The sequence below is a fragment of the Vitis vinifera genome, chromosome 11 (assembly GCF_030704535.1).
Source record: "Vitis vinifera cultivar Pinot Noir 40024 chromosome 11, ASM3070453v1".
NCBI classification, from domain to species: Eukaryota; Viridiplantae; Streptophyta; class Magnoliopsida; order Vitales; family Vitaceae; genus Vitis; species Vitis vinifera.
This window is the reverse complement of record NC_081815.1, coordinates 13,022,635-13,032,686: the sequence shown is the minus strand read 5'-3', so window position 1 is coordinate 13,032,686 and position 10,052 is coordinate 13,022,635. Positions and strand designations below refer to the sequence as shown.

At 36.3% G+C, this 10,052-nt stretch overlaps 1 long non-coding RNA gene across 1 annotated transcript; it reads right to left on the bottom strand.

Annotated features, from left to right (window-relative positions):
* Positions 1-1,546: 1,546 nt before the first annotated feature.
* Positions 1,547-8,507, bottom strand: LOC132254672 (uncharacterized). The gene is made up of 4 exons (XR_009466975.1): positions 8,279-8,507; positions 6,932-6,988; positions 6,199-6,748; positions 1,547-6,118 (listed from the first exon to the last, which is right to left on the bottom strand). It is a non-coding gene; the product is annotated as an uncharacterized LOC132254672 (long non-coding RNA).
* Positions 8,508-10,052: the final 1,545 nt, after the last annotated feature.

The following is a 10,052-nucleotide window of genomic DNA, read 5'->3' as shown; positions in this document are numbered from 1 at the left end:
CTTCACATATAGGTGATTTCAGTCATTACAATTGCGTCCCATCTCTACCTCAGTTTTAGGCGATTTTGGTAATTGCAACTACGTCTTGTCGTTTTCCTTTAGTTTTAGGTGGTTTTGGTCATTGTGACCACATCCTATCTCCTTCCTCAATTCATAGATTTAGGCAATTTATGAAGACTAAGTACACTACCTCCTAATTAAAGGAATGACTTATTTTGGTCATCGAGATGGTTTCCTATGGCGAGTGCACTAGTGTATAGGGTTACATATTGGATAAGACCTACAATGAATCATGATATTAGCTATTCAATAGTCATGATTCACCAAGCTTCTATACTATATGAATTCTCAACCTTGAGAGAATATTGAGTTAATGTTGAGGTCACTAGTGGCTTTCGCTAGGATGATCTTCCTAGTTTCATTTTGGTTACTAGTTGTGGAAGATTTTTCACCCTTTTGAGAGAGAACTAATCCTGTAGAAATTTTCTTTTTTTGCCTTTTGAACTCTCACTCTCGGGAATTTTAGGACCAAACCTTGTTGAATGTACCTCTCCAAAAGCAACAACATTTAAGTTAGCATTCTCTATAAGGTCTTCATTGTTCACTGGTAATTCATAGGTAGGATCCGTAGAAGCAGAGCCATAGAACCTCATAGATGAGAAATCAAGAACTTCACCAGCAGGGAAGGCAAGAATTAAGTCCTTGTCTGTGTATTCAGTTTCAGATAGAAGCAAATGAGCATCCTGCGAACATGAAACAAACTCAACAGTGTCTAGGTGGGTTTATCTTTATCAATATGTAGCTTCAAGTCCAATAGTGACAAATAGTCCAAACCCTAGATAAATGTAACCGTTTCTATGATCTAAGCCTACAGGAAAGGAGCAGAAGAGCTTCATTTCTAACATCTAGGGATTAGGAATCTGAATCTAACTCATTCTCCACATGCTCAGTTGAGTATCTTTGGTCAATGATAACTTAACAAGTATCTTTTGAATTTTTTAACTTAGGAGTCAGTGTGCCCTTCTTGCATTGGGTTGGCCACATCATTATAACCAGTGTGTGGACTTGCATTTTTCATGTGCATCCCCACTCGTCGGCGAGACTCACTTTTATTGGTGAAAAATTTAGTTTTGAAAAAGTCAGAATCGCCATTTTTTTTTTTTAAATGGGAAATAAAACAAGAAAGAAAACCCTAAAGAAGTAACTCCATAGTTTTGGAATAGCATGTCTTCAAATAACCCGAGGTTAGGTCTAGGGATTAGGTTACCTATCGGGAAGGTACCTCAAAGAGGTAGCACTCCTCTAAGCCCTAAAGAGGTCTCTATTGGCTAAGTTGAGGAAAATGTAGCAATCAATCAGTTGATTATGAATACCTAAGTAGGCTAAGGTGATTTCGAAACTAGCATGCAAAATAAGAAATCAAATCACAATCATAAAGGAGAGTTAGGGTGTGTACCTGGACTGCTTGTCAAGCGTTATCATAAGACATCAAAGTTAGCTCAGAAATAAAGCACACAACATATATTTTTATCAGAGCAAATCAAACAAACATCAAGGAATCCAAAGATACTATCAAACATGGTTATAGTCCTCAATAACATACAAATTCATGGAATTTCGAAATTGGAGGTTAGAGAGAGCGCACCTGGTTAGCAAGCATCAACGCCTCTATGGAATACAAGGTTAGCTTAACAATAAGTATAAAACAAACTCATGTATATCATAGAGAGGAATCAAAATCAATCAATCATCAAACAATTATCTTATTAGAATCAATGTAAAACAAGTATCATGGATGTTGGGCCCCCACCAAGGCCCAATTTACTTTTGCATGATTTAATTCTATGAATTCCATTGGGAATCATGAAGTTTATTCATGCTTATTTAAAAAACGAGAAAATTAAGAAAATTAAAGCTAAAAAATCAGAGAAAATAAGAAGATGCATGCCGGAAAAGAAAATGGCAGCAGGTTTATTAAAATCTGGATTTTATTAACCAAGAACTCCTAAGGACAAAATTTTTGGAAAACCAGAATTATTTTGACAAAAAAAATTTTGAAATCCAGATTTAAAATGTGTAAATTCATAAGGGAAAGAAAAGCATCAGGAGGATAGGTGATTATGCAAGCCAAATAGGAGTGAGGCCAAGTATAGGCAAGCATGTGACCTGTGACTAGGTATTCTGAAGTTGCACATCCAGGACCAACTTTTGCTACAGCAATTTGGCTAATTGTCATTTTGATTCACTGTTTTCCAGAGGCAGTGTAGCATGAAGTTGAAGCAGAGGAACAATTCTGATCACCAAAGTCTGATAAACATGGACTGCTCTTTTTAATTCAACAATTTTGGTGTTTTCTTGTCTGTTGTTGCAGGAAAGGAATCTGCTTTAACTAATGCTGGCTATCTGAGATCCATCTGACCAGTTGATGATAGGGTGGTATCCATCTGTTCTGTCATTGGTGAGGCAAAGTCACCTGATCTGAAGCTGAACTTTTTTGCTGAACCTATCTCTGAGTTGTAGTCTAATCTCGGACACTGCCATTAAATCTTTATCAATTTTTGTTCATGAGACGCAATCAATTTCTCCACTGCGGCGCTCCTTTCATTTGTGTCACTTGTCTTTCCACACAGTGATCTGACTGCTAACTCTCTCTAAAACCTCTGAAACAGGGCGAGACTGGTGAATGAGAAGAAAATTTGAAAATTGCTCTGCTGGACTCAAGTTTAGCACGAGAAATCAGCTTAATTTCATCCTGGAGTTTCTCAGTTTTGGGCATCCTTTCAGGCTCGACTTCAGTAACCTGTGAGATTTGAACTTCCTGTTCCTTTTCAGTTATGATGCTCTGTGCCTCATGGTCAATATGAGAAACAACACTACTTTTCTCTCCAGTCTATTGCACTTCTGAATTATAGGGTTTCATGACTTCAGCTTGTAAATAGAGATTTGCCCACTCCTCTCAGGAGTTTCGATGAAACAAATGAAACCCTTGGTGTGTAATTCATGGACACAGCCACCTGCTCTGGAAGAAGTTACACTCTTCTTCACTAGACAGACTTATATTATAACCAGCATCGGTATTGTCTTCACTGCTACAGCTCACTGAAAAGCCACTTTTCAGGATTGTCAAGGAGTTGGATGACCCAAGCTCATGCCATCAAATTTTTGGAGGAGAAACCTGTTTCTGCTTAAGGGTGCTTGCTTTCACTGCCTTGGTGGAAATAGGAGCATCTTTCTGTACCCTGGGTGTGCCACTTTCATTAATCAAGGGTATAGTGAGGGGTGACGGATTCAACAGAATCGAGTTGCTCTTGAGAAGCACAGACCCTGGCATAACACAAGCATCTTTGTAGAGTTGTATGGCTTTGCCCAAATCAACGCCTTCTAGAACACGAGCATCCTTTGCCAGAACATTTGGTGCAGGTTGTGATCTACCATATTTAGTGTATAACCCTGATGCCTGTCTATGAGAATCAGCAATTTCACCCCAATTCTTATTAGAGCCGGTGACAAACTCCAATTTCATGCAACCATACGTGATCATGCTACTGTGAGGTTGCCCAAACTGGACTCACCATGGCCATTGCATATGTCATGCAATGACGGAGAAGATGAACATCAAATACCCATTGGCATGTCCACCATCAAATGGATATCGGGTAAAGCTTGTCTCAGATAATCCTGACTCTCCAACAATGGAATCTGAGTGAACTGGAGTATACCCAAACAATAAACGGCCCTTGTAATCAGAATCCGTACCTTCATAAACGCTAGAGTTGGCTCATTAATAAGAATGACAGCTCTGTCATTAGTTTCTCTACACCAGCCAAATAGGATTGATCTGTCATACCCACCAAAATACTTTCCTTCTCCAAGCCTTGGCTACTTGAAGACAATCCATCAATTGAATCAACCTTGGACTGCAACCTATCCCAGATTTTGTACTTGTGTGTATGTTCCAACAAAAAGGTGCATCCTTTCAAACAATTATCTCGAGATAATAGAGTCAACCGACTTCGAGAGATACTTCTTCACATGTAGAGATCAGAGCATAGTCATTGCAGCTTGGAATCTCAGTTCAAATATTCTTTTCTGTAGGTTGCATTGCTAATGCCATACGAAACCAAGTTGTTTCTTCATGGAATCAGCATGAGCATGGGAGTTCCAAATTGCATGCTTCAGCAACCCACTAATGTTCCTCCCAAAACCAATAACAGTAGCAGTGTCATGACTCCCACCATTTCAGGTTCTAGCAAAGACCTTATTTCAATATCCCCACTGTAAAATTTCGAAGTGCTTATGTTTTTCTTAATATTCAGGCTGCTTGGGGTTTATCCTCAGTTTTCCACAAACAGAAGCTGATAGCTGAGGTGCAAATCTTCTTCATTTAAGAAACATGGTTGGTCTTTTCCACTGTTATGATCATGACTTCCTTTTCTGGTGGATTGCGTGCTGCTCTTTTGTAAGGATCGCTGGTGCCAATCAATACACCTTTCTACACTGCATGCGGAGCAGCTCCGTGCCTGTCAATGCCAACTCAGATAATAACCACATCGTGGTTGAATGCATTCAGAATGCTTCCATGGTGACTATCCAAGATTTTGATATTCAGAGAAATTTTGATCACTGCTCATTTACCTCTGGGGAATGTCAGGAACTCTGTTTTCGAAGATACTTCCAACACCAGGTACACATCATCAAGAGGCTCTTTATTGGTCTGATCAAAGACTCCAGGGATTTCCATGATCATGCATAACTTTCCTTCAACATCAGCAACAATTAGCTTTCCAGGGCGGCTCAATTCAACTTCAAGTTTAGCTATTGTTTCGTTGAAAAGGGGTTGGATGCTTGGGATTTGGATTTGATGAAGAAGAATTTCATCAGAAGGCTTTGGGTGGTCATGCATGCATGGATCACATGCACATGGGGAGGTCTTTGTTGGTGAAAGATATTTGTGTCTGTGGAAAGAGTCAATGTTGGATTGCCACCAGCTTTGCCATCCCGCTACTACCGGTCATCCAGGATCAGATTTTAACTGTGCTTCACATTTAACAGTCTATAACCAAGCTGGAAAACATATGTTACCATCTCCCACAACATCTCCTTTGTTCAAGAATTCCACTGATCATCTCGGAATCACAAAATTTCTATGCACCACTGAAACTCAAGTTTTTCATCAAAGTGCATGATTTTAGCACAGAAGGGAACATATTATCCCTTGGTTATCTTCCAGAAGCTAGCGCTTGAATGAAGAAAGGTAAGGAATGGAGGAAGGGGTCATGGGAAATGGCATAGTCAAGATTCTGAACTTGAAGCTCCTGGTGTGTGCCTTTTAGTTATGTGAAACCAATCATCTTGGTGTTTAGGTTCTGCAAAAGCGCTCATTCAAAGTCTGAAACTTTTAGATTTCCGTTCTCAAAGGTATTATGCCCTGTGTCAATATCCCCAGCAATGCAGCAGCACAGATTTCAAATCTCACAATCTAGAGCACATACTATGTAACTACACTGGTCTTCCATCCTTCTAGTGGCTTTATGCAGATATCCATAACAGGATCAACCTCAATACTTGCCAAGAGCAAGCCTCCCAATAATGACATCTCAAACTTACTCAAAGGAACTGGAAACGGAGGAATACAGGGAAAGAGCAAAAGACAAGGAAAAGGAGCAGGGCATAAAACATTCACCAAATATGTTGAACCCATTTCATTATTTTATCCATGGGTTTAATAATCAGTGGGCTAATCCATGGCAAATGTCTTAAAAGAAAAGCACAAAATGCAGCAAGCTCTTCAAGTATGAAACAGTAAACCGAAGCATAGTCAAATATTTCCTTAATGGAACCAGAGAAAAGAAAGATTAACACAACAATAACCAATCCATAACAACCCAACAAGCAATGTAAAAATCATTTGGGAAAGAGGTGGGAGAAGCATGAAAGATGACATAAGTGGGAAACCCATAACAGCCATACCTGAAAGTCTCCTCTGCAGCAAGGTGTGTTGGGCTTCAGGCTTGCTGCTCCTACTCCCAAGACTAGCCAAAAACCCTATGAACCGTCTCTTCTGTTCTACTCTTCTTCTCTCTTGCTCTCTGATTTTCTTCCTTGCTCTAGGGAATTTCTATAAAGTATTGTATGAACACTTAATAAAACATGTGCTAAGAAGATGAAATAGAGGGTTTACACTGGCATAATTATAACCTTGTTGCTGATCATATCCTGGAATTGGCTGAGGTTGAACATAGGCAAGTTAAGGAGCAGGTGCATGATACCCATCACCATAGTAGTCCTGAGGATGACCTTGTCCTTGTTGAAAAGTGAAAGTTGATTTGCTCCATTCTATTCCTTCAATGGCATTACCAGGAAAAGGTAGCAGAAAATTTGGAGGCCCTGAAGAGGAATTCATTGACACCAGGGGTGAAGGTAAGCAAAGTATGCTCACGAGTCTGACCATTCTGGGGTATACCAGCTTCAAAGCAGTTAAGATTCATATGGCGGAGCTTTGGAGCCTACACCTTTACTTCAACTTTCATCACAGAAGTACCATCTTGCCCATTGCTATTTCACTGTCAATTGGAATAAAGCCCAAGCAGAAAAGGCTTTAGGTAGCAGCAGCTAAAAGCCTATGGTTATACCATAAAAGCCTTCAGCAACTTTCAGTCTCACTACTTGAGTCTTTCTCACCATTGTAGGGACATGGTAGCATGATGTCTGCAGCCTTTTCAGGAATACGGATTTTGACAATAAAATTCTGCCCAAAAGTCAGGAGTAGTGAAATGAAACCCAGGACCATCAACTTTGCAATATGTGGGTTGAAAATTTCAGAAAAAGGGTCACTAACTTTGTATGATTCTAAATAAATAAAATACACAAATACAACAAAGTGTGACATCCAAAGAAATCAAAGTTAAAAACATTCAATCACAATTCTCACCTGTTTTACCTTCTCCAAAGCTTCAAACAAAGCTGTCTTGCACCTTTCTGTAAATCACTGACAATAAGCCAAATAAAAAACTATGTTAATCAGGACTTAGAAAGTAATATCATGGAAACAACAAACCCAAACCTTAACCCTATGTTAGGTTCCAAGAAAGTACTAAGACAAGGAAAAAAATGCTAAAGAAAAATGATTTTCTCACATTTGGTTTAATGTGAAAAATATGAAAAAAAAAAAATCAAGTATAATTAAGATTAGTTAGAAACTTATGCATTTTCATATAGTTTAATATTTATAAATAAGAAAAATACGTGTAATGAGTTTGAAGAAGTATGTAAAAATAATTTACAAACTTTAAATCTATATTTTTCTTTTTCTTTATTCTTTAAATTTTTTTTTCCCTCCATTTTTCCAAAAGCCAAACATAGGGTATGGAAATTGAGAAACACTGCAAAACACGCAGTTTTGAAATCAGTTCATCCTAAACAAAATGAGGAACAACACACAATCAGCTCATCCAAAAAGAAACGAAGAACACCACACAAAGATTTTCTAACTTGAATCATCAATCAATATCAGAGTAGAAAACATATGCAAACACAATATAGACATCCAATACTTTTTCACACTAATCAAAATTTTCCCCTTGCAGAAATTAAGAAGCCGCCAGCCAAAGGACAGCCAAAAACAAAAGCACCAATTGGTTCTACAATTGAAAAGACAATGAAATTTATGCATAAGCAAAGAGAAGAAATCAACTTGAAAGAAAAACCCCAGAACTTAAAATTCATCGTCAATTTCCTTTTCACTCTGCATCCTAGCCCAACACGTTTTAGTAGTGAACTCAAGAAGATAAACCAACATCAAGAAAAAAAGTACCAACCATTTCTGCAAAAACCCCTGTCCAATGAGGCCAAAAGGTCCATTTGGGTGCCAAGAAACCAAAGAAAAAGAAGAGAAAATGAAAATAAAATTTTGCAGGGCCTAAAGGTTGCATTAGGACCCGTCCAGAGATGGGTTTCACCCTTTCTTGGCATCCAAACTAACTAAACTAAATTAAATCAACATTAGATCATCTGAACAGCAACGGAGCATAACCCAAGAAAAAAAAAACCCAGTTCAGTTGAAAGGTTTTTCTGTTATGATCATAATCGGTTTATCCCAGGCACCAATAAAAAAAAGTTTTCAATAACTCATAATCGGTTTTTTCAAGGAGAATTCATTCATTGAGAAAACAGAGTACATTTACAAGAAAAATAAGAATTCATTCATGGAGAAAACAAAGTACATTTACAAGAAAAATGGGTGAAAATGAAACTTAAGAGAACTAGGTTTTCAACTTACCTGTAAGGAAGCTATAGAGAGAAAGACGTCGAGATCCTTGAGAATGAGAGCTGAGTACTGCGTTCTTGAATGGGTTTTATAGATTGATGTTGGCAGCTCAGCGTACTCCCACTTTTGAAGCCAACTGTGTTCTTGAACAGGAGCATGCTCCCACTTTTGAAGACGTCACGTGAGAGGTGCCTTCTTGAACGAGTTCTGATGCCGTTAATCCCACGATTATCATGAGTTTTATGCTTGGTTCTACTGATGTGATGCTTCCCACATCGGCAAGCGAGAATAAAGAGACCTTTAAATTGCTTGGTTTTTCTTACATTCAAAAAAATTACCGTAGCATGTACCACATGTGGGCCTAAAGTGGTGTTGGGCTAGGTCCAACTCTTTCTCCTTTAAGATTGTTTTATGCTTGGTTTTTGAAATTAAGTCAATGAGAACAATTGGGCGGTATGGTTTTCCATCAAGGAAAATAAGCACCCACAAACAAAAAAGGGACAGTAATGGTGGACACATCATCGATTTCTCAAGTTCTACTTCTCAACTAATTAATTGAATTAGTCATGCAAATGGTTGAGGTTTTTCCCCTTACCTTTTCCACCCTTATTTGTTTAGTTTTACATTTTGTTTTTAAACAGTAAGGCCGTGTTTTGTTTTCCAAAAATAAAAAGAAACTAGAGAAAATAAAAGTAAAAAATAAAAATATTTAAACTCATTTCATTTATTTTTCCTCATCTATATAAATATTAAATTATTTAAAATGTTTAATTATCTTTAATTTTTTGTGTTACATTATAAATCAAAATTTTATATTATATTTTATTACAAGAAAATACTAAGAAAATAAAATAATATTAAAAAAATAATTATCTTATTTCTTATTTTATTATAAAAAGGAAAAAAATTAAAATAGTTAAAATTAGTTAAATTCCTAAAAAAAATACAAAGAGGAAAGAAACAAATATTAAAGAAAATAATTTTCTTGCATTTGATTTTACTATGAAAAATATGAGTAAAAATCAAATATAACTAAAATTAATTAAAAATGTATATATTTTAAAATTATTTAATCTTTATATAAAAGAGTTAAAATAAAGGAAATGAATTAATATATAAAAATAATTTATTAACTTTAAATCTATTTTAAATTTTCCTTCTCTATTTTTTATCTCTTATATTTTTTGGAAACCAAATATAGCTTGTCGTAAAAAGATTTTGATAGAAAAGAGAAATCTACACTTGAACAAGTTCTCGAGTTGAGGGGAACCTAGGATCTTCGTTTTGCTCGTCTTGCTTTGTGATGATGGTTGCATCTCTATTTATAGATGAAGTGGGCAAAAATGAAATCGGTTGAAATCAGTGTGCTTGAAAGGTTTTGAAATCTGCAATCAAAACTTGGACAGTGGATATCTTCTTGAAGTCTGCCGAAATAGATAAATTTCTTTTCTTTTTAGAGTTTTGTGAAAGAAGCATAAAGAGAATAAATTCTCTTTCTCTGCATTTCTCTTTGAAAAGCACATTGGTAGACAAAATTTATTATTGAAATAGTTTTTCACTATTCAATGCTATTTAGACAGTTTTTTTTTTCACTTGAACAAGTTCTATAGTTGAGGAACCTAAGATTATGTTTGGTTGAGGAAAAGAGAAAAAAAAAAACATTATAAAAAGTTTAAAATAATTAAAAATTATACATTTTAAAATTCTTTAATTTTTATATAAACAAATCAAAATAGATTTAAAGTAAAATATAAAGATAATTTATTAAATTAAAATTTATACAGTA